We start from the raw sequence: 24,289 nt of genomic DNA, 5'->3' as shown, positions 1-24,289 counted from the left end.
GCAAACTTGGTGGTTTTCAAAAGGGACAGTAAAGGAGGGGTATGAAGAACTGAATCTTAACAGAGATTGATAGAATTTCTGTCTTTCTTCTTTTGCATGAACAAGATAATATTTCCATTTTTGTTATTGTGATCATTGGTCCATCTTTTATGGGTAAGTGAGGGCTGTCTGTTTTGTATGGCTTCTATGTCAGTAGAAAGGGTACTGGTCTTCTTGCAAACAGATTGGTAGATAGAGATATATTAACAAGAAAAGGGCAGGGTAAAAGGAGGAAAGTATTCATTGGGTTCAGCTAGCCTGACACTGGAGCACCATCATGCCCCAGTCAAACACTCTGCAGCACTTTGAGCTGTGGCAGGGCAGTCCTAGGCTGGCAGGCTGAACACCCTCCCAGCTCTCTTTTAGTCAGTACTGCTCCACCCTGGCTCAATATGCTGCAGTCCCTGTTGCATGTATAAATGCTATGCCCAGGAGCAATAAACTTGGGTGCAAACTGCATCTGAGTTTATTACTGTGTGCTAATTGGGTGTGCAGATGCACCAACTTTGTACAAAATTAAGATGTTGTGACCAAAATAAAGACACAGAAGTATTTAAAGAGAAGAAATGTATTGATTGCCTGCACACAAGCCAGGAAACTATCTGAGTTCTTGAATGGTTATAGATCAATCTTCTAAAGGAAGAAAGCATATGCTGTCTCTACAGATTACCCTAGAAAACAGAATGACAAGCTCCTTAAACACTAATTTATAATATATATAGAGGGGAAAAAGCTGAGTCAGACTTGAACCTGAGTGACATATGCTGGAGATTTATGTTGACTGTACAAAAACATGTTGGACTTTCCCAAAATTGTAGACAATTCTTTTAACATAAAGTGTTGTGTCCCAAACAAAAAAAAAATTACATTAGATAGCAGACAAAGGAGAATAGTTTGCAGAACTCAAAAGTAATAGCGCAATATCTATTTTTTATTCAATAATTTAAAAAAGTTAATTTAGCAAGGGCCTCATATTAACTTGTCCTGTTTCAGAGTTCATGAGCCCCTCCACCACAGACTTATGTAGAGATAAAAGCCACCTTAAAAAGTAATTTGAGATCTTTTCTACTTTTGAATGAGCCATGAGGTCAGCACTCAATTGTTCTGCTCCAGAGAATAAAATGGACTCTACCTTAGATATATAGACCTTCTGTTCTGCCAGTACCAGCCTGCAGCCTGTCTTATTATAAAAGTATAAAATGATATCCAAGGCCAGTTTTGCTTTAGTTCTTACATTTTCAATGTGCTTATTCAAGTTCAGGTATTAATCAAAATATATTACCACGTTTAATTTCTTTTTCTGTAAAAATCAAACTCAATTCCTCCTCTCACACCCCACAAAAAGCCAATATGTGAATTTAGTATTGTTGATTCCCAAGTTATTTGAAGTGCAATACTGCTGAAAAGCATCCAATAAACATTGGAATCCTGTTTGGGATTGTGAATCATCTGCATAAAACAAGAGAGGGATGGGGTTCACTCAGTATCATGGGTTCATGGAATTGATTCCCTATTAGCTCTTGTTTTAAATAATTCAAGAATAGACTAAGAAGCAGTGAAGCAATTAAACAGCCTTGGTGTTGCCCTGTCTTATTTGGTAACTATTGGACAGAGCACCACTAGGCCATCCATAAGGCACCCTTGATGTTGCATTTGAATAATGGAATTGTAGTACAACTTCATTCATTGATGCTACCATTTTCTTACAGAATTTTAATTTGTCTATACAGTCAAAAGCTTCCTTTAGAACTATGTGGGCTACATATAAACTATATCATCTTTTAATATATAGAGATGCTAAATAGTGCAACACTAAGCAATGGTCCATGCAAGAATAGTCTTCTCTGAAACCTACCTGTCTTCTTCCAAAACATCTATTTTCAGAAAGCCATGTTTGAAGATTAAAAAGTAAATATCTCCCAAATATTTAGACTACAATACACATAGGACAAATAGGATGCCATGATGCAGGATATCACTTATCATTTAAAAAAATTAGGACTATTGTAGTCTCAATCCAATACTTTAGATAACTTTTTCAATTATTTTTATTTTTTTTGTCAAGTTGACACCACCACTTAATGAATTTCTTGAAGATTTATGGTGGGGGGGCAGAAATCAAGGTGAGCCTTTCCATTACTCACCGGGCACATCTATATGCTCATTAATGTGCCTTTGCTACTATGCATTACGTTTAGTAGGTCTAATATGAGGTACTACATAAGGGCACATTAGTTCATGGTGATGTGCAGTAGCAAAGGTGAACAGTTTTTTGTTTGTTTGTTTTGTTTTTTGTGATGCTTAATGTGCACTAGACTAATTCTACTTCACATTAGCACAGTTTTTGCCATGATGCACTAACGCACAGTAAAATGGTTCCTGCATATTCTGGTGTCTCATATAGACATGCCCACTAAGGATATATATGATTTTACTTGAAATTCAGAGATGAGATAATGATCTGTTTTTGGACAAAATTTAGTTCAGCAAGAAGCCATCATTTCTCTCACCATCTCAATTAAGTTGTTAAATTTATTTTAAAAATATAATATACAAAAACATCTTTAGGAATGCATGTGACAGGAATTAAGCTAATATTTTGTTCCTCTGGCTATAATATTCCAAAAAATATATTTTTAATTTTCCCTGTGGCTATCTGTTCTTCCAACAGCCATAGATGATGCTTCTTTCTTCTTCCCATTAATTTTTTTGTAATTTTACTTTAATATTGTTGGGTTAATGTTGAAAATAGCATGAAGGCAGGGTAGCTATGCACATTTATAACCTAACTAAATATCTATATATAGATTTTTACACACATCCACATATTTATTTGTGTGTGTGTGGATAATATGTGTGTATATATAAACACAAGCTTTTGTGAACTCCAGTTCATTTCATCAGATGCTGTGAAAGGACATGCAGAATAAAAGGAGAGAGAAATTAGAATTCAAAAGACAAGGTAGCGGGGGGTGGGAGAGAAGGAGAGAGAGATGGGAGGAGGGGACAGCGCTAGAAAAGAAAAGCAGACAAAGCAGGTCACAAAAGCTAATCTAGGTAATGAAATAATAATCCACAGTCCCTGCTTAAACCATATGTAACACAATCAATTTTGGACTTGTATTTCTCCAAGGCTTCTATAAAGTCAACTTTTACCTTTTGGAGCAGTCCCCATCAAACCATAGTTTATGGTACCAACACTGCCTATTCCCATCATAGACATTTTCTTATGAGGAAGCATTTTCCAAATGTGAGAACTGATTTGTACTTAGTAATTGCTTATTGGTTTGGGTTGACAAACCACCTTGTTTTGGGTGTAAAAACCATAACCCTCACCCCCCACAAAAGCTTTAAAATACCTGTCTGATAAATCTATTAAAAATGACCCATCTGTAAAAACACTAAGTGACCACAGCATGTTTGAAGCTCCATTTCTGAAACAGTGGTTGTTGAAGGATAGGGAGAGCAGAGAAGAGCCACATGGTGTCCAAGTAGGAACAAAGCACCCTGCACAGAGCTTTTTCTCAGGGCTTTGTAACCAGTAGCCACTCCCCTACAAGCCATGTACTGCTGCAACCCATCTTCTGCCTGTAAAAGTGCTGGGTCACAGAGTGGCAGGTACTAGTTCTTCTTTGGGCATCCAGGCAAGAACAAAGGGGGGAGAGGGGTAAGACTGGGGATAAGGCAGGGAGGTCAGCACATTACTGAATGCAGTCAGGGATATTAGGGTGAGTCAAGAACCTCTTGGAGGGTGGGGAGGGTAAATTATGTTTTGTCATCTCAGGACATCTTTAACCAGACTTTTGCTCCACAAACTTTCTTAGCAAGCCTCAGTAATACCTGCTCTTTAACAAACAAAGCAAATTTAAAAAAAAAACAAAAAAAACAAACAACCCCACCTTCCCCCCCAACAAGCCTTATTATTCTGGACACCAAAAGGGTGTCCTCCAGCCTTCCCACAGCAGGTTTGCCATCCTTGTCTAGAAGTCTCTAGCATTTCTCCTCCACACCTCCCTTTGGTTATGCCTGCGGAGGGGGTTGATTCCCACTGGGAGCATCTACACATGCATTTGATCCAGGATCAGTTTACTCTAAGTAAACTACTTGTGAGTAAATGTTCCCAGGCAGGCACCTACACATGTAGGGAAGTGGGGATAGACTTGCTGCTAATAGCAGCAAACTGCTCCTGGTTCCTGGAGCCCTGCAATGGGACCCTGCTGCCACCAGGTAGAGCTCTAGGCTAGCCCAAGGGTTGGCAGGAAGTACCAGGCTAGGAGGTAGCTATTTCATGGCTAGGGATGGGACGTTACACCCTGCTCCCAGAGGCAGCCTGCTGCTGGGGCAGGGACAATGTCTCCCTGCCCTGGCAGGAGGGAGCTCCTGGCCCTGGCTCCTCAATGAAATGCAGGAGACTTGGAAAAAGCTGCAATGGAGGGGCAGGTCCCAGGCCCTTCCCTGATGCAACAGTGGAGCAGGTAGCAGTGAGCCCCATCTGCAGACTGGGACAGGTATCTTGGACATACTCCACCCCTGCATCTCTGTCCAAGCCCTGTGCTTCAAACACCCAATCAGGGCATAGGGCTGAGACCTGCTCCTGACCAGGACAGTTTCCAGCCCCCACCCTGCACATGGGGTGGAGGTTGCAGAATTTTTTCCCTGTTCTGCTGCATGAGCACAGAGCTGGGTGGGAACGGGCTGGGGACCTTGGAGCGGGGAGCTTGGAGCTCCCTGCTGCTGGGGCAGGGGGACATAGTTCCCACCTGGACTCTGGTGGCAGAGCCTACCTTGGCAACAGGCGGCTCCTGGGGGCAGGGAGTAATCTCCTACTCCCTGGTGGATGGCTGACCAGGAGCAGATTTGCTCCCGGTCAGCCATCTACACAAGTACTATGGCACAGTTACTAATTGAAGGTAAAATTGCTACTTGCAGTTGCTGGTAGAAAATTTCCTCATGTTTAGTGGGGTTTACTGCAAAATAAGCATGTGCATGTGCACACGCACATGCTTACTGCACAGTAAACTATGTTACTGCACAGTTAAACATCTCGTATAGTCAGTCACTCCATCATTATCCTTCACATACCTACGACCTCTCATCCAAGCTGGCTCTGCTTCCTCTTAAGAGATCAGGCCACCTTAGTATCGAATAGCATAGTGTAAAATCATTCAGCAGGCAAGCAGAGTTGCCTAGAGTTATTGGTGGGGGGGTTGTTTCTTTTTTTAACTGATAATCTACTGTCTTTTTACTGGCACCAAACTTTTTATTATGATTCGTGTTAAACCCCAAATTTGAATGAGGCCTTTATCTAAGGCCTCACATACAGGTTATATTTACACTATATAAAATACGTTATTAAAAAGGTGTGTCATCAGTGAAAACTTTGCAGATGATCAGTAAAAAAAAATGTCTTGGCTTGGTAACCCTGTTCTTGGGTTTTTTTGGTTTGAGAATATGAGGTAACTGGCCTGAGAAAGTATCTTTGAATAGAGTAATATATTTTTCTTATAATTCATTATTCCATTTTATTCTCCAGTAGTATATTGGTACAAGTGATTGGTACACAATTAACTTTCTGAGTGTGAATCAAATCAAATCAGAATTACTCCATCAATATATGCTTTAGAAGGGCCAGTTTCACAAGGCTTAACATTATCATGAGCCATATGTGATTGGGGGGAGGGGAAATGAATAAAGTGAATGATAATTGGAAACTATTGAAGAATATTTTACTGCCTATCCAAAGAGGCACAGTACCATAATTGAGAGCGAAAGCTATGCTGCTTAAAACAAACAGCCTCACTTAAAGAGAAAGTGAAAATAGCTATAAAAAACATTTTAAAATCCCATGTTTAACAAATGGAGGAAAGGGAATTTTATGGCAAAGAATAAAAATGAAATGTATGGAATTCAAGAAAGCTGGTTTTGGAAGCAGAAGGCTATAAAAAGAAATTTAGGGCCAGCAAAGTGGAAGACAGAAAGAAGGAAGGTTTTTGTGCCCCCACCCCTTTGACCCTGGGTATACTTGGAACAAAAGAAATTTAATCATGGTGCTGATTAAATTTACTAAATGGGCATAGCAGAATTGGCAGTAATGCATAAAAGGCAGCCATCATCAATAAATTGGTATATATTTGTGAAAAAAATCAAATGATGCATTCATATCAAAAGAAGATTAAATGATCATGACGCAAAAACACTGCAACAGGAAATTGAGAGGATGTGAAATATCAACTACCAAACCTAGACACTTTTTAAATCAGCAAGTGCCTATAACTTGTTCAAAAGAATGCTAGATCATTCTCTGGATCTTTAATGTTGAATTTCAGTTAACTGGAATATTTGAAAAGTCTTAGAGGACTGGAAGAAATATATTATTCTTGACAATATATAAAAGGGTAAATAGTAGGGCTGTGCAAAATGGCACCATTTCATTTTGGCTTCCATTTAGATGGGACAATATTTCATTTCAAGTTTCATTTTATTTCAGAGCACTGTTCTGTTTCGTTTAATTGATATGGTTTTGCTGTTTTGATATTACACTCATAGGCTATAGTGGGGAAGCACAAAACTGCCTATAACATTATCATTTCTTGTTGATTTGAATAAAAACAGTAGGGATGGTAGTCCCTTCTGAGGGCATGAAGCCTGCCAAATTTCAAGGAAATAGGTGCAGGGGTTTCTGGGAAACTGCACCTCAAGTGGCTGAGAAGCAAAACTCATGATGTGTGTTAAGGTGCAACTGTTTTTCCATCCCTCCCCCAGAGCACCGAGATTGTAAGGGGCCTCAGGGAAGGATCACGGTCACTGGCCATCTACACAGTCAATATCAGAGCAATCCCTACCCCCTCTTTCCCCTTCCTCTCCTTAGATTCTGTTTTCCTAAAAGCAAGCCAGATGGGACAACTGACAACCAATGCCCATGAAAAAGCAAACTTGCTAAATGGGTACTTTGCATCAGTTTTTCACAGTCCCACGGAAGGCCACTGCCCACTGTGGGTCACGGAGGCCCAGGTGAGGGAGATTCCTTACCCTCCATCGAAGATGACCTCGTGAAGGAACACCTTGACAGGTTGGATACCTTTAAGTCAGCTGGTCCTGACGGTTTACACACAAGGGTACTCAAACCTGGCAAACATCATAGCTCAGCCCCTGGTACAGATCTTTGAGAACTCCTGGTGCTCTGCTGAAGTGCCTGAAGATTGTAAGAAGGCCAATGTGGTGCCTATCTTCAAGAAATGGAGGAAAGTAGATTAATCAAACTACAGGCCCATCAGCTTGACCCCTATCGATGAGATACCAGGCCCAGCAACAGCCAGCGAGCCCAGACCAATGGTCAAAAGGGAGAAACAGGTAAGCGATGGGGGACGGGGCATTGCTGAGACTAGGGGGTCAGTGGGCACAACCGCTGAAGGCCTCAAATGCCTCTACACGAATGCTCGAAGTATGGGGAAGAAGCAGGAGGAACTCGCCCTCCTCCTAGCTGTCACCAGCCCTGACATAGTAGGGATCACAGAAACGTGGTGGGACTCATCGCATGACTGGGCGGTGAGTGTCAAGGGCTATAGGCTATACAGGAAGGACAGGATAGGAAGGAAAGGTGGAGGAGTAGCACTCTACATCAAGGAGGAATATACTTCCTCGTTAATTAGCATGGGGGTAGAGGGGGGGCACTCTGAGGTGCTCTGGGTTAGAGTAAAAGGCAGTCCAGGGGAGAGAGACTTAACGGTGGGAGTCTACTATAGACCTCCCAACCAGGGAGAAGAGCTCGACCTGGAATTCTTAGGTCAGCTTACAGAGGCAGTGAGGGCTAAGGATGTGGTCATCATGGGGGACCTGAACTTCCCAGACATCTGCTGGGAGGAGCAGTCAGCCAAGTCTGATCGCTCACGTCGGTTCTTAGCCAGACTGCAGGACCTCCATCTAACCCAGGAGGTGCACAGTCCCACCAGGGGAGACGCCTTGTTGGACCTAGTGCTGGCCACGGGTGATGACCTGGTGAGGGGGCTGCGGGTGATGGGCCACCTGGGAGACAGTGATCATCGCTTGCTGGAATTCACCATCCAGCGTAAGGTGGCAAAGGGCTGCAGCAAGGCAACAGCCCTAGACTTTAGGAGGGCTGACTTCAACAAGCTAAGGAGGATAGTTGGGGAAGCGCTGAGGACCCAGAGGGGAAGGGAATCAGATGTCGAAGGTGAGTGGTTGCTCCTTAAGGAGACGATCCTCCATGCCCAAAGGGAGGTAATCCCAACAAGGGTCAAAGGGAGCAGGAGGGCACATAAACCCCCATGGCTCACTAAGAGCATCCGGGAATGTCTCCTTGCTAAAAGGGAGGCATATACCCAATGGAGAGATGGGGTCATCGCCAAGAAGGACTATGTTATAGTCGCCCGAGGATGTAGGGGGGCAGTCAGGAGGGCCAAGGCAGAGTTGGAGATAGGACTAGCTTCCCGGATTAAGGACAATAAGAAGTCCTTCTTCAAATACATAGGGGGTAAAAAGAGGGTCCTGGGTAATGTGGGGCCCCTGCAGGACACGATGGGCAACTTAGTCATCACGCCAGATGACAAAGCTAACATATTTAACGATTTCTTTGCCTCTGTCTTCCTAAGTAGGGACCAGTTCAGCCACCTCCCTGCTGGGCCCCCCTCGGGCCCCGAGAGAGACACGCCTGGGCCAAGGGTTAGCGAGGAGTTAGTTAGGGTACTTCTGGAGAGGCTGGACGTGTTCAAGTCCGCTGGTCTGGACGATCTTCACCCTAGGGTTCTACAGGAACTGGCTGAGGTCATTGCGGGACCCCTGGCACGGCTCTATGAGCACTCGTGGTGCTCTGGCGAGGTGCCGGAGGACTGGAAGAGGGCCAATGTGGTCCCTATCTTCAAAAAGGGAAAAAAAGAGGACCCAGGAAATTACAGGCCAGTTAGTCTGACCTCAATCCCGGGTAAGCTCTTTGAAAAAATTATCCTGGCACACATCCAGGAGGGCCTTGCGGGGGAATGCATGCTCAGGGGCAACCAACATGGGTTTATCAGTGGCAGGTCTTGTCAGACCAACCTGGTGGCCTTTTACGATCAGGTCACCAAATCATTAGACGCAGGGGTTGCTGTGGATGTAGTCTTTTTGGACTTCCGGAAGGCTTTCGACACTGTCTCTCACCCTGTCCTCATCAAAAAGCTGGGAGACTGTGGTGTCGATGCCCACACGGTCAAATGGGTCGCCAACTGGTTGGAGGGCCGCACCCAGAGGGTGGTAGTGGATGGGTTCTTCTCGACCTGGAAGGATGTGGGCAGTGGGGTTCCGCAGGGCTCGGTCCTCGGGCCTGCACTGTTCAACATTTTCATCAGTGACTTGGATGAGGGGGTAGAAAGCACCCTGTTCAAGTTTGCTGATGACACTAAGATGTGGGGGGATGTGGGTGCACTAGAAGGGTGCAATAGGCTACAAGCTGACCTTGACAGGTTGCAACGGTGGGCGGATGAGAATAGGATGGGGTTTAACACTGATAAGTGCAAGGTGTTGCACATGGGGAGGAAGAACCGGCACCACACTTACAGGTTGGGGAACTCCCCTCTTGCCAGCACGGAGACGGAAAAAGATCTTGGAGTCGTCATTGACTCCACGATGAACATGGGCCGGCAGTGTGGGGAGGCAGTCAAGAAGGCCAATCGTACCCTGTCATGCATCCACAGATGCATCTCGAGCAGGTCCAGGGAGGTGATCCTCCCCCTCTATGCGGCACTGGTCAGGCCGCAGCTGGAGTACTGCGTCCAGTTCTGGGCGCCACACTTCAAGAGGGACGTGGACAATATGGAAAGAGTTCAGAGGAGGGCCACTCGTATGATCAGGGGTCAGCAGGGCAGGCCTTATGAGGAGAGGCTACGGGACCTGAACCTGTTTAGCCTCCACAAGAGAAGGCTAAGGGGGGACCTTGTGGCCTGCTACAAACTGGTCAGGGGGGATCAGCAGGTATTGGGGGAGTCCCTGTTCCCCCGTGCGCTGCCAGGAGTGACCAGGAATAACGGTCACAAACTGGCGGAGGGTAAGTTTAGATTAGATATTAGGAGGCGCTACTTCACAGTCAGGGTGGCTAGGGCCTGGAACCAGCTTCCAGGGGAAGTGGTGCAGGCTCCTAGCCTGGGGATTTTTAAAAGGAAGTTAGATGAGCACCTTGCCGGGGTCATCTGACCCCGGTGCTCTTTCCTGCTAAGGCAGGGGGTCGGACTAGATGATCTACCTAGGTCCCTTCCGACTCTAGCTACTATGAAACTATGAAACTATCGTGGGGAAGGTCTTGGAAAAGATTATCAGAGAGGCCATCCTTAAAACACAAGCTGACAGCAATATCCTGAGGGATACCCAGCATGGGTTTGTGTGAGAGAGAGAAGGAGCCACCAGGCTCCAAGGCTCCCGGGTTAATCAAAAGTTCAGCGGCCCCAGGTTCGCAGCCCCAAGGAGTCCGGCAGAGATTCCCCTTACCCAGGTGTGTCGGGAAGGGAGGGGCCGAGAATTCCCCCGCCGGTATAAAGAAGAGCCCGGGACAGGCAAGAGGCAATAATGCAGAACCGGAAGGAGGAGGAGGAGAAGGTGGAGCACTCCGGCACACGCTGCAGGGAACTCTAAAGGCAACGCTGAGTGCTGGTAGGAGCCTCTGGCAGAGAGCAAAACCCCAGCGGGTTTCAGAACTCAGTTTACCGGCCCCCGCGGGGCGTAGAACTGTTTGTTTACCGGCTGGGAGCTGGCTGAGCCTGGCCTGAGAAGGGTACCGTAATAACCCTAATAGAGGGGCACCATTGACTTTTGGGTACTGTAGGACATGTAATAGTGGCACAGGCCAATAGTATGGACGTAAGCTGTTAAATAAAATCGTAGCAAACTCTACAAGAGTTTCTTCTTTCTTCTCTCTGTTTCTCTGAGAGCCAATAAAGAGGGACTGACCCCACGAAGGTCAATTTTTGTTCAAAGTGTGAATGCAGACAGCCAGAGCAGTGACACAGGCCAGGAGAGCCTTCTCTGTTTTTGTGTTTTTCTTTTTGACCTTTTCTTTTGTTGATTGTTTGAGAGGAACTGAGGACACATGGCCGGACCAACTGGCTGGGCACCTCCCGGTGGAATGGACGAGGGTGTAGGGGTGGCAGAGCCCTCAGAAACTCGGGACCTCGCAGGATGCTGGTGAGACTAATAATTGGACTACACGTGAAGGTATATAAACCAACTCCGCTAACATCAAGTCGTGGCAGGAGAAACATATGCGTGTAAGATCCTCAATTAGAGCTGATAACACCCTAGTCAAGTGGCAGGTGGCATCCTTCAGGTCCACAAGGGACTGCAATACCTGACAGTTGGTTGCGGGTAGGTCTTGCTTGATCAATCTCTTTTTCTTTTATGACCAGGTGACCTATCACCTGGACAAGGGAGAAGAGATTGATGTCACATCTTGACTTCAAAAAAGCCTATGAACTGGTATCCCATGGTCATCTCTTGGCAAAACTGGCTAACTGCAGCCTTGACCACACCACGATCTGCTGGCTGGGGAATTAGCTCCATGGTAGGACCCAGAGGGTGGTGATTGATGGAATTCAATCATTGTGGTGTGCTGTGACCGGTGGGGTCCCTCAAGGCTCTGTCCTAGGGCCTATACTTTTTAACATCTTCATCAATGATGTAGACATTGGTGTCAGAAGTGGGCTGGCCAAGTTTGCCGATAACGCCAAACTCTGGGGTAAAGCATCTGCACATGAGGACAGGAGGGTGATCCAGGCAGATCTTTACAGGCTCATGAAACGGGTGGATGAGAACCTAATGGTATTAAACACCAAAAAATGCAAGGTTCTCCACCTTGGGAAGAAAAACCTGCAGCATGCTTATAGGCAAGCAGTGCTAGCGCTACAGATGAAAGGGACTTAGGGATCATGGATGACCACAAGATGAACATGAGCCTACAATGTGATGCTGCGGCTAGTAAAGCAACCACAAGTCTGGCTTGCATCCATAGATTCTTCTCGAGCAAATCCTGGGACATCATTCTCCCATTGTATTTGGCATTGGTGAAGCCACAGTTGGAGTACTGCATCCAGTTTTGGGATCCACAGTTCAAAAAGGATGTGGAGAAGCTTTAGAGAGTGCAGAAGAGAGCCATGCACATGATCAGAGGTCAGGAAAACAGACCTTATGATGGGAGGCTGAAAGCCATGGGGCACTTTAGCCTAGAAAAGCGCAGGCTCAGGGGTGATCTGGTGGCTACCTATAAGTTTTATTAGGGGTTTTCATCAGGAACTGGGGGAATGTCTGTTCACCAGAGTGCCCCAAGGGATGACAAGAACAAATGGTCACAAACTCTGCCATGACCGTTTCAGGCTGGACATAAGGAAGAACATTTTTATTGTCCGAGCCCCCAAGGTTTGGAATAGACTGCCACTGGAGGTGGTTCAGGCACCCACTTTGAATGCCTTCAAGATGCATTTGAATGTTTTATCTTGCTGGGGTCTCTTTTCAAAGCCCTTTGTTTTGTTTTGATTTCACTGTTTCAAGCTTGAAACGAGCGGAAACAGCATCAAAACAAAACAACCAGTGAAATTTCACACAGCCCTAGTAAATAGTAGGATTTAAGTAATTATAGGCCCCTCTAAAATTGATTCCTGGAGAAGAAATAAAATAGATTTTTTATTCCTTATTACTATCCTTTAATTCTCCATGAATATGCTTACGGTCAATAAAAAATATTTTGTAGAAAACAGATCTTATCAAATTACTTGCTTTTAGTTTTTATGTGATTAGAAGTTTGCATTAGAAAGGTAAAATGTTGATGTAGAACACTAAGAATCCCAAAGGGCATTTGACTTGATAGGACTCTTTGATTTATAGATAAAGGATACAAAATCATGACAGAATATATTAAATAGATTAATAACTAACTAAACGGTATTTCTCAAGTGTAATTGTAAATATCATTTATTAGGTATGTTTCTATTTGGTACCAGCAGGAATTCAGACATACAATTTTAACACAAGAGAAAAACCCCATAAAATCATTGCTGATAAAGTTTGCAAATAACACAAAACTCAGAGAGCCAAAGTAATGAGGATAAGTTATTGATACAGAGTAATCTGGATTGCTTTGTAAATGTAGTGCAACCAGAGTCTGTGAGGTTGTTCTGCTATAGGCAGTGTCTTTCTGGGTGCATCTACACCTGCAATTAATGCACCTGAATTTTTTTGTGCAGTAAATTTCAGGATCGCTAATTTGGTCCTCCCGGGCATATGTCTATATTTGCACCCACATTGGCAGCAAGTTGCACCTCACAGGAGCATCACAGTCCAGGGCTGTTCCTGCCCTGCTCTGCCCCACTGCACCAGCTAGGAGGAGATCCAGGCTCCTGGAAGGGGGCACCAGGGCTGGTCCAAATCTTTGCCATGCAGGGAGAGCTGTGCCATCTGCAGTGGCAGCTGTCTCCCTGGCACGTGCGGATTGGGACAGGTCCTGATCCCCCACATGGCTGGGAAGACAGCTGCGCCTGCAGCCAGCACAGCTCTCCCAGTACTAGCAAATGGCACTTTAGATTAATTTCTTGCACAGTGAGTTCCATGCACATGTAGATGGTAATGCTTTACTGCACATTACACTAATCTAATGTGCAGTAAAGTATCTTGTGTAGATGCACCCCTTTTTCTGCCTAATTAAGCTTACACAGCTGTTCATCAAAAGATATGTATGTCACCTAAAGACAGTGATACTATTTCCTCTGGGTACATAGCACTCCCAGTCTCCCAGGGCAGCTATACACATGCAGCAAGACTGCTTCAATGCACTGTAATTACAGCGTAATTGCCAAACTCCAGTGTCTCATGTATCAGCATCCTTCCACTGAAAAATGGCAGCAGGGGTGCTTTTAACTAATGATCATTTGATGAGCTTTAGTTAATGTGCCCCCACTGCTATATTTTTTAGCATGGGGACACTGATACATGAGATGCCCCAGGCATTTTAATTAGGGCAGCTTCAAGAACCACTCTAATTAATGAGCACCCCCCGACTCCTGGAGCATGTGTATAAATGCCTCCAGTGGCCAGTCTCATGCAACCCTGAATACATAAGCACTGAACAGGGAGTTGTCTGCAAGAAAACAATAAGAAGGGATCCAGTTTATTCAGACAAATCTTGTCTGAACCAGTATGAATACTTTACAGCAGCACTGACTTCGATATAAAGCAGCAATGACAAACGCACCCTAATTTTATCCAAAATGTAGAGTACTTGCCCAGACAGGAAAAGACCTGTGTCCCTGGCCATTCTCAACCCAATGATGTTTGAAGCCAAATCTACCCACAAATCTAGTTTCTAGGAAACTGGAAATTTGCATTATCAATACTCTCAGCATCCTACCATCCATCCACAGAAGCAGAGCATGATTAAAGATAGTCTGAAACCTGCCCAACTCATGCAAGTTAGAGCAATTTTAGGGCTATCTCAGGGAATAGAAATCATAGAAGTGGCTTAAAGTCAACTTTACCCAGTCTTAATACTCTTGTATATCCTTCTTCATCTCCTGTCTTTACCCCCTCAAACATGACCATGGAATAAATAACGATCACTGTCCTTATTTTCTGTTTACAAAAACAGTTTCAATAGAAATATTGGTTTTAAACATTTTTAAGGTAAAACCTTTATTCTGAACTGTAAACATTAGAAAATTACCATTGTCTGCTCCTACCTTACAGCATTAGCTCTGCCCAGAACTAAATCTTAATTACAAGAAAGGAAAGAAAAAATAAATTAATCCAAAGGCTTACTTCCAAATCCATTATTTACTTGGCATTTTTAATTCCATATTGCAATTACTGGAAGTGCTCAACCTCCTGTATGTCATCCCCATACTCTATACACACATACTCTGGAATTTAGAGATCACTTAAATTCAAGTTTAGAGTTAAATAGATTAATTAGCTTGCTACTATGTGATGATGGCAATTTACATGTTTTATGTACCGTATAGTATAGAAGTTGTATGGCATCTTTTTTCTGAGCCGCTCATATTTTTTCTAGTGCATAATTAAGTGTTTTACCGTAGGTTCTGATGAAGTGGAAGACTTAAGCGTCTACATGCTCCAGAGCCTAAATTTTAGGTGCTTGGCCCCCAGAATGAAATCAAATCCACTGTTAGGTGTTCATGCTCCTTTGACAATGAAGAAGAGTGATCCAAAATCTCTAAACATTTAGCAGGAAGAAACTTAGACCTAATGTACAGGGAGAAAATGTCAGTATAGGGATGTAGCTTCATAGATTTCATAGACTTTAGGGCTGGAAGGGACCTTGAAGATCATCAAGTCTAGCAACCTACCCCAGGGGCAGGAAGTCATCTAGGGTTAAAGGATTCCAGCAAGATAATCATCTGAGCATTTCTAGAATGAGTCCAGAGCAGGTACCTGCACCACTTCTGGAGGGAGTCTATTCCAGGTCTTGGAGACTCAGACATAAAGACATTTTTACTGACTAGATCATCCCTTTTGGTGAGTACCAGGTTCAGCAATGCTTTACCTCTTGTCAGACTTCTTGAGTTAGGTAGAGCTTGTCTACACACATGACAAAGCTTTGCGAGCGGTTGGATTTGGCAGTGTGCTATTCCTATAAGATGCCTGGGTAGTCTCAGCCAGTTCCCTGGCGAATTCCTGGTCCAACTCTTGATTCTGGTTAGGAGGTCTGTAGTAGACTCCTACCATGATGTCTCCTGTGCCATGTTCCCCACATATTTTAACTCAGAGAGACTGCAGTCATCCTTCCTGGGTGCCAATGTCAATTTGCAGGGACGTATAGCTGTCCTTGATAGAGAGAGCTACACCCCACTTCTTTTATCTATATGATCTTGCCTGTACAGGGTATAGCCATCTATACCTGTGACCCAGTCATAGGTGGAGTCCCACTAGGTCTCTGTTATCCCTATGAGGTCATAGTCATTCTTGTTTAGCAGGAGGACCAGTTCCTCCTGTTTATTCCCCAAACTCCTGACGTTGGTGTACAGGCATGTAAGTGTCCCACTGGGGGCCCTGCCTTCCCTACAGATCGTTCCAGGGCTAGAGTAGAGGTGGGCTCCCTTAAGTGCCTTAGCTTGCTGGATTTACAAGGGTTGCCCAGTGGGCTTGCAGTGGCAGTAATCCCCACAACCCCTGGCGGGCTTAGTTTAAGGCCCGGTTGAGCAGGTCTGCCTGTCTGGCTGAAAAGAGCCTCTTCCCCAGCACAGTGAGCTGGAGGCTGTCTCTCCCCAGCAGACCACTGCCTTTATCACCAAAGAGCAGACCAATTTCTTGTTCCCTACTGAGTGAGCCAGCCAAAGTAGCCCACTAAAAATCTCTGAGGAAGGAAAATTCCTGGGTTTCAGTCCCTATCCCTCCCACATCACAATTTATGAATTTTACATTAAATTATGCTGTGAACGGGGATGAGAACTCAGGACTTCTCCCACACTAGGTTGTGGAGTAAAATTCCCTTTTGTGCCCCATCAGTTTCTTTCTGCACTGTGGCCCATCTTCAACAGAGAAGAGTACCCCACCATCACCTCTCCCAGCCTTGGCTATAGCCTGGTGGTTACAGAACTCTTCTGGGGTTTGAATGCCCTTAGGCTGAGGAGGGCTTAGCATCTCAGTGTCCCACTTCCTGAGCAAATGTTGAAAAGACAGAATACATGAAGTCTGGTTGGTTGACATTTGTAATTGTTATTTGCAGATAACTGGAGAAATACCACTTGTTGTATACATCTTACTAATTACACCAGTCACAGATCTATAATGAATGTCCCTGTTCTTATATCAAAAAGAGGCTTATAAACCTTATGAAGGGTATATTTGACATGGGAAGCTTAACATACTCTCTGAGAAGCAGAAATATCATTGTTATGGCCTCTTAATGAAAGGTTATCAGGAATAATATGGCCAGAACAGCACAATAAAAAGGAATCTAAAAGTCTTGATCAATGTATTACTAACAGTTACACCTGTAAAAACTTGAGCTAAGAGGCAAGGCATGTCCCAGGAATGTGGCCTTGGGAGTACAAACCATACAATTTTTCCCACTCTGCATGTGGTAAAACCCCCAAATGAGGCAGTAGAGCATCCCCAAGAGCTGGCCAATAAGTACACCTAAGACTTCAAGACCCTTAGTATTGATTCCAGGTGTGATTGTGATTTGCTTAAATGTTCACATTTTTAACCAAGATGTACACCCTCAAACATTACGTAATGGCTTTAGTGGAATATACACACAAGTTATTATGGAACAAAACGACACCTATACTTACCCATACTATGCCTATACCAAAAGGCTTAAGACTACCTTAGTCTTGTCTTCAGTGGTCATGTCTACCCGTGGACTTTAATGAACATTAGTTTATTTTAATGAGCTTTAAAGCATCACTAAAACATTTTTTTTTCTTTAGTTAATTCACCTTAAGATAGGTTAATGCACATTTTCCCAGTATCTCACAATGGAGAGTGCCTGTACACAGGCCTGGAGGCTCCTCTGACATGCTGTAATTAAAGCTCATTGTAGCAGATTTGATTAATTGAGTCTGCAGGAGTGTGGTGATTACTGCACTTTTCAGTACTAGGTGTGCTAGTGAAAGTCATTCCACTGAACTCCCCGGCCCCAAGAATTACTTTTACTTTTGAGATCGTCTTCTTAAGTGTCAAACTGAACATTGTTACTGTTATTGGATAAAATTTGGTAGTTCCATTAAGAGTGATCCTATATTGGTATATTTTGTTATTTATTGCAGTCAGCTATTTTAGAAAAAAACACCCATTTAGATTTAGATTGCCAGGTAGTTATTTCAAAATAAATTAATATACTATATATGTACTTTATATCTATATATGCATGTAAAATAAAGTTTTCCACTGTAAAAGAATAGGAAACAAAATGATTCATCGACAGCAGATCTTCCTTACTCTTTTATTCTCTCTTGCAAATGTAGAGATGTTAATTACAAGTGAGATCTCTGTTACTTCTTTTCAAACTAAAATTAGATGTACAGAGAGGCAAAGGAACGAAAATGGAAAAATAAATATTCAAAAATAACATTAGAAGAAGAGTTTTATTGACAGAAATTGAGCAAAGTGTTATGGTAAACTACCCAGGAGAGGTGCTCATATAAATATAAAAGGGCTAGAATGTACATCCATATGACTCAGAAAATTACTTGAACATTTTTTTCTAATATAAAATATATCCATTGGAGTGAAAGTAAAATAGATTTGCCAAATAAGTTAAAATCAGCAGCAGCTTGGTGTGAACATTGCTTCCATGCTCTAACATCAGCCTTGTTGACTTTCCAAGTTGCTCTTTTATTTTTTTTAGCATGGGGAAGAAGGTATACACATTTGATTTGCATGCGTAATTTCTTATACATCCAGTGCTGGCTTGGTGACCTTATCTAATAAGGTTTGCATTTTTAAATCTGAAATGCCAAGATCCGCAAATGACAAGGTATGGAGTTCTATTAAGTGCAAATGCAAATATAAGTTGATGTAACCCTTCTGCCAGGCAGCAGATAGCAGTAACAAGGGCTGAGTTCAACTTAGAGGTTTAGTTTTGCACAAATAGATTATCCTGGCGCAAGCACCACCCAGAAAAATGGAGAAATAATTTGTCTGCGTGCTCCAGTGTGAACAAATTTCCCCACTCATTCTCAGACAATATTAAACTATAACAGGGATTATTGATGGGGAAAGGACAACAAACAGATTTAGGAAACACTTAATCAGTAGTCCAACTCAACCTACTATTAACAGTTTACCAAAGTCAGTATGTTCTGAGTTCTCTCTTTAGTCCCACACAGGATGTATTAAGGAGCACCAGTATAGCTACTAGACCAAAGTTTCCCATGTCTCACCACTGCTGGAGGGCACTGCTTCACCGCTGCTGTTAATAGTCCTTGCTGCTACCGGTGGGGTGCTGCTCCTCCGTTGTGGTGCTGTCATCATGTTTCTCTGCTTCTGGGGGATGCTGCTTCTCTGTTGCTGGCATCATTCCTCCCTGTCACTGTCAGGGGGGTGTGGGGAGGGGGGGGGGCACTGCTCTGCTGCTGCTTACTACCACTGGAAGGCACTTTTCCACTGTCAGGAGACTGCTCACCACCACTGGGGCAGAGTGGGGACACACAGCTCCATTTCTGGTTACAGAAGCAACACAGCTTTTTGGGACCCCTAAGCAACCTCAAGGATCTAGCAAGTATAGACTTCTACCTGACATACTAATACCATAAGGATTTCAGGCTTTAAAAACCAAGTGGGTAACAAATTCAGACTGAACATGCTAAAGGAATTGGCACATCATCAGTACTTGCTTTTTATTACTACATGGTGAGATACAATGCCATCCTCTTCAGAAAGCTCTCACCTGGAGCATCTCTTTTCCTCTTGAGATTCCTGAGTTGAGGGTCCCTTCACCTTACTCCTCCAGAGAAGTCATGGTGAACACTGACACCTCAGCAACATTTACCCAACATTATTTTACAGCATCAGACCTCTTATAAACTTTACTTTTAGAAGGCAGGGCCAGTGAGCACAAGCCTGACTTCCCTGCACTCTTATATTCAAACTGTTAAAAACAGTTAAAACATTTAATCACAGTCAAAACAAGTACAAAAGAGTTTTTTATTCCCTCACCCATGCAGATATGCAGATAAGGAATGCAATCCCCCATAATCCTACCTTGCATACCAGTGGCAGTATGGAAATAAGCACCACAGAGAGGTTGTCACAGGTACAATGGCAGAAGGATCACATTGAAAAATTGCATTTGTGTGTTTTTTGCCCATAAGAGGATTAGTAGATTTTAAAACCATTCCTCCAAGCCTATCTTTTCCATGCTCTTTTGCTAAGTTTTCTCACCTTTGATACTACCCTTCAGCTGCACAAACTCTCCCATCATATAATGAAACACATAAACCAGGTGGCCTGTGCCCACTCAGTTCTGTCATCTCAATTCAATGCTCATATTTTCAAGGACATCTATCAACATTTATATTATTGTCTAGCTACTTTTCTTGTTAATTAGCAGTTACAATAGGCTGCCATTCTGTGACTGCTAGCAGGTGATTAAAAAAGAAAATAGATTTGAGCAAGGACATCCATTATTCTGTTTTTCTTTTTATCTTCCTAACCTAAAAAAACCTTTTTTTATCCTATCATCCATATTGCAGTTTATTTTTGAAGCAAGTTAGCCAGTGAAGATAGAGTTTTTGAACTCAGTTTGATTCACGGAAGATGCCCGTAATCATCATTTTAACTGAGTTAATGGAAAATGAAAATGTTTCTTTAAGATAAATATACAACATACATTTTTATATGTATGTATTGCATGGAAAGGTCAGTAGCCACTTGCGAAAAGCTTATAGCAAAAGACCAGTATTTAATTTAGACTATCTGGAGTTTCTCCCTTTTTTGCATCACAAATTATTCTGGCTGTTTTGGTGTGCAAAGAAATCCTGAAATATTTTTTGCTGACAATTCGATTTTTGGAATATGCCTCTAGAGCATAATGCACTCAGCTGTGCTTTGAGATGCTTACTTTTCTGCATATTAAACCTAAAGAATTTATTCACTACTAGTGTCTTCAGGGCTTTCCATGAACACTTTCTATGAAAAACACCGTGTAATTGGTGTATAATTCTTTAGTAAATAGAACTCCAGGGACTATAGATGTGTAACTTATACAGTATATATTGTATGTTTAACTTAGTATGTTTTGTGCACAGTTTCCCCCTTCCCCACCAATGCAGAAAAGTCATAACCAGATATATTTTTAAACAAATTATAACTAAAAATACATACTTTTAAAATCAGTGAAATGAAGTAGTAGTAGTAGGGGATGGCATAAGAAATTTTGACTTTACAATTCATGATGTATTATTTGACAATCTACAAGCATAGCATCTTTAGGTCCTTATACAAACATCTAATATGATTTTAAACTTCATTTAATCAGTAGGCTACAAGTTGCCCTTGGCCTACCAGACAAGCTTTAAGAATTCTTGTCATTTATGTTGAACAAGTATTACTTAAAAATGTGAAGATCTAACTCAGTGACCTCCAACCTTGTTATCTTCACAGATAAAACAGAGAAGAAAAAAATACTCCTCCTTGTTCATTGTAGATAACATTTAATATTTTTCACTTGTAATTATTTGAGTACATTTGTCATGTATTATTAAAAATGATGAATTTTGAAAAGATGATAATGCAACAAGCATATATTAAAACTTATATTTTTGTCATGAAAGGATGGAAATGGGGAATTAACTGTGATAACTAAAGACATGTCAGTTTCTGATTAAGATAGGCACAGTTTGTGTGATAAAAACAATTTAATGTGGGATAATAATATGGGATAAGAAATAACTGCCAGCTATCTCTCAATAAATATACAATTCAATTATTGTCTGCTGTGTTCCAAAGTGATCACACTTCCTGGAACAAAATAATAATTGAATCTAACTACTCTTTTTAATCAGTGACACTATTCTTCTCATTTCATTTTGAAACACATTATTATCTCTTTATATAGGCCACATACAGGGCTAGATTGTTACCTTTACACAAGTTGAATATTACCTTGCTTTACTCTACAAGTAGTTATGCTGAGAACACTAAAGTAAGACTCTGCCCTCAACTTTGATGGGTAAAGGGGAAAAAAAGAGAGAGAGGAAGGCTTCCAAGTGTTTCTTTTTTGGTCTATGCTAGGGATTTCAAATTGACCTTGTGTCCCTGGCTGGATCTGGGTCATGGGACTTCCTGAGGGCTAGGTCCAACCCAGGTCATGAGGATGCTACAGCAGCAGAAGCAATTCTGGTTCCATGGCTACAGGGCTGGCTTTAACTTGCGGCATGCAGTAGAGGCTCATGCCCCTGCTGCATACCCTGTTACCTGTACCCTGTACTGGAGCTGGAGTTGTTGCCACCACATTCTCTGTGCTGTTGCAGCAGGGGGAACACAGTGAGGCCAACAGCAAGAAAGGTAGGAACTTGACAGTGCAGATAGATGAAACAACCAGAGGGCAAATAGAGCTATGTCAGCCCTTGCTTGCTGTCTTGTCACTGATCTCCCTATTCTACAGTAGGTCATTCCCTCCTGCCATGTTGGGAGCCTGGTAGGCTGGACAGAGAAGGCTGTAGCTGGCTTGTGGGCCCTATGTTTGGCACCCGTGTTTTATATTGAACTTGGATCGATAGGTATTGCAGATGGGATTTCTATATTTTAGAATCATGTAAACGTAGAAAAATAGATATAAAAGAGAACTGAGGAGGTTATCTTTTCCAAACTTCCTATTCCAGGTAAGACCATCCCTGTCCAAATGTTTGTCTAACGTTTAGCTATTTCTAGCTATAATCAGAGACATTGTAAATGCCATTTCTCCATGGACAAATTGGTCATTTCTACATGCACAGGGCCATATGTGAATACAAAAATCTTCTTCTGCACAACTCATTGAAGAATGAGAGCCATATAGTCTTCTAGGGATATAAGATGTAAATGAAATATGAAACTATGTCATGCCCAAATATATATGTTAGAGCAAATACATATTACCTGTATTTTCATGTCTCTAGAAAAGATAAAGTCTTACTTGTTACAACATTTTCTTAAACTGTCTAAGGTATATTTGTTGTAGAATATTTAGTTATAATTTACTTTGCAGAGGTTAACCAAAGAAGATTAAAGTTAGCAGATGAATGTGAAGTGGATACATGCAAGGTATTTGTGCTATGATTTCAAGGAAAGACTTTTTAATTACATCATGATTAACAACTGTATTCATATTTTCTTATCTTGGTGTCATAAACATCCTCTTTTTGAAGCTGAATTAATACGAGCTTTGAAAAAGAATACTGGTAGTTCTTCTGAATATAGAACAATATTTTCCTTGAGGATTATGCAAATTAGTTCTTAAAGTGTCATTAAATGATAATATTTAAGCCCAACACTAAAAATTCTCAGTTAAAATTCAAATCAATGGAGCATGAAGTTAGTAGGTAACACCTTGCTAGATATATTGCATACACAGCTACACTCCATATTTTATTTGCGTCTAAAATTTTGATATACTAAGTATCCAATACATTCCCTGATCATTTTTAATATTATATTTTTCATTTAAAAAATACAGGGGAATATTACCAATGCTACATTTAAATTTGATATTTTTTTCTTCCAAATAAATTAACAATGCATTTTATGAGTAAAAAAAAGATCTTTCTTGCAGTTGAGAGAAATAATGACAGGAATATTTTTTTTTTCCCCTTAAGGTACAGGGGCAATCATTTTAACAGTGTTTAAGAGATAATTAAATATCCACTGATTTATTTAACACCCAAGGTATGTATGGACAGTATATTTTGGACAAGATCAACAGCTTAATTTTTTGTAGACTTCCTTTCTTATCATAAGCTATATTAAACACATGTAAGGATTGACTGTGTCAAAATGTGTATCAAATTAGACAGCCACTAAACAGATTTATTCTAAAACCATTAAAAATATCTCTTAAAGGAGCCATGAGGGAACTCTGGAAGTCAATGATAAATCATAGTAATATTGAAGAATGTCAGAAATAAGCTTGTGGGGATTTGAACTTGGGTGTCTGCTCACTTATTATCAAAACACAGGAAATTTCCAACCAAATCTATGAGGGAGAGAAATTGCACTAGTCAATGCATGTATTAAAGAAAATAAGGGAGCAGCAGCCCCCAAAAGGAAAACAAAGCTGAGAAAGAAGTTGGGAGATGAAGATAGCACACTATTCCCAGTTGACACTTGCAGTATTTGTTTTTCATTCATTTTTATTTACTGAGAATTGGGTTGCTTCATAAATATAAAAACAAAATTACATCTAAACGAAGAAAAATATAAATAACCTTCTACTTTGTAGATTGTGTACAACAATCTGATTCTCCGGTGTAGCAAAAGCTGCTTTATTTAATGTCAATATATTTTAGGTTCAGAACTTATACTTCAACCTAGAATATATTAACTATGTACATGTCGTTAATTGTAAATGTATTATTAAATAGAAACACTAGATAAAGCTTCTTACATTCACATCTCATTCTTCTTTGAAGGTCTAGATCTTGTTTGTCAGGAATTACTTTCTTCCTTTGGAACATTCCAGCGATGAACACTTCTACTAAAAGAACACCAGTACTTTGATTTATCTTGAAGGGATTCTCATTAAACTGTACACTGCTATATTGAAATACATGATTACACT

This window comes from Crocodylus siamensis, chromosome 2 (genome assembly GCF_052110815.1).
Source record: "Crocodylus siamensis isolate JL-2025a chromosome 2, ASM5211081v1, whole genome shotgun sequence".
Lineage (NCBI taxonomy): Eukaryota > Metazoa > Chordata > Crocodylia > Crocodylidae > Crocodylus > Crocodylus siamensis.
The sequence above is the reverse complement of the archived record's forward strand: the minus strand, read 5'-3'. Positions refer to the sequence as shown.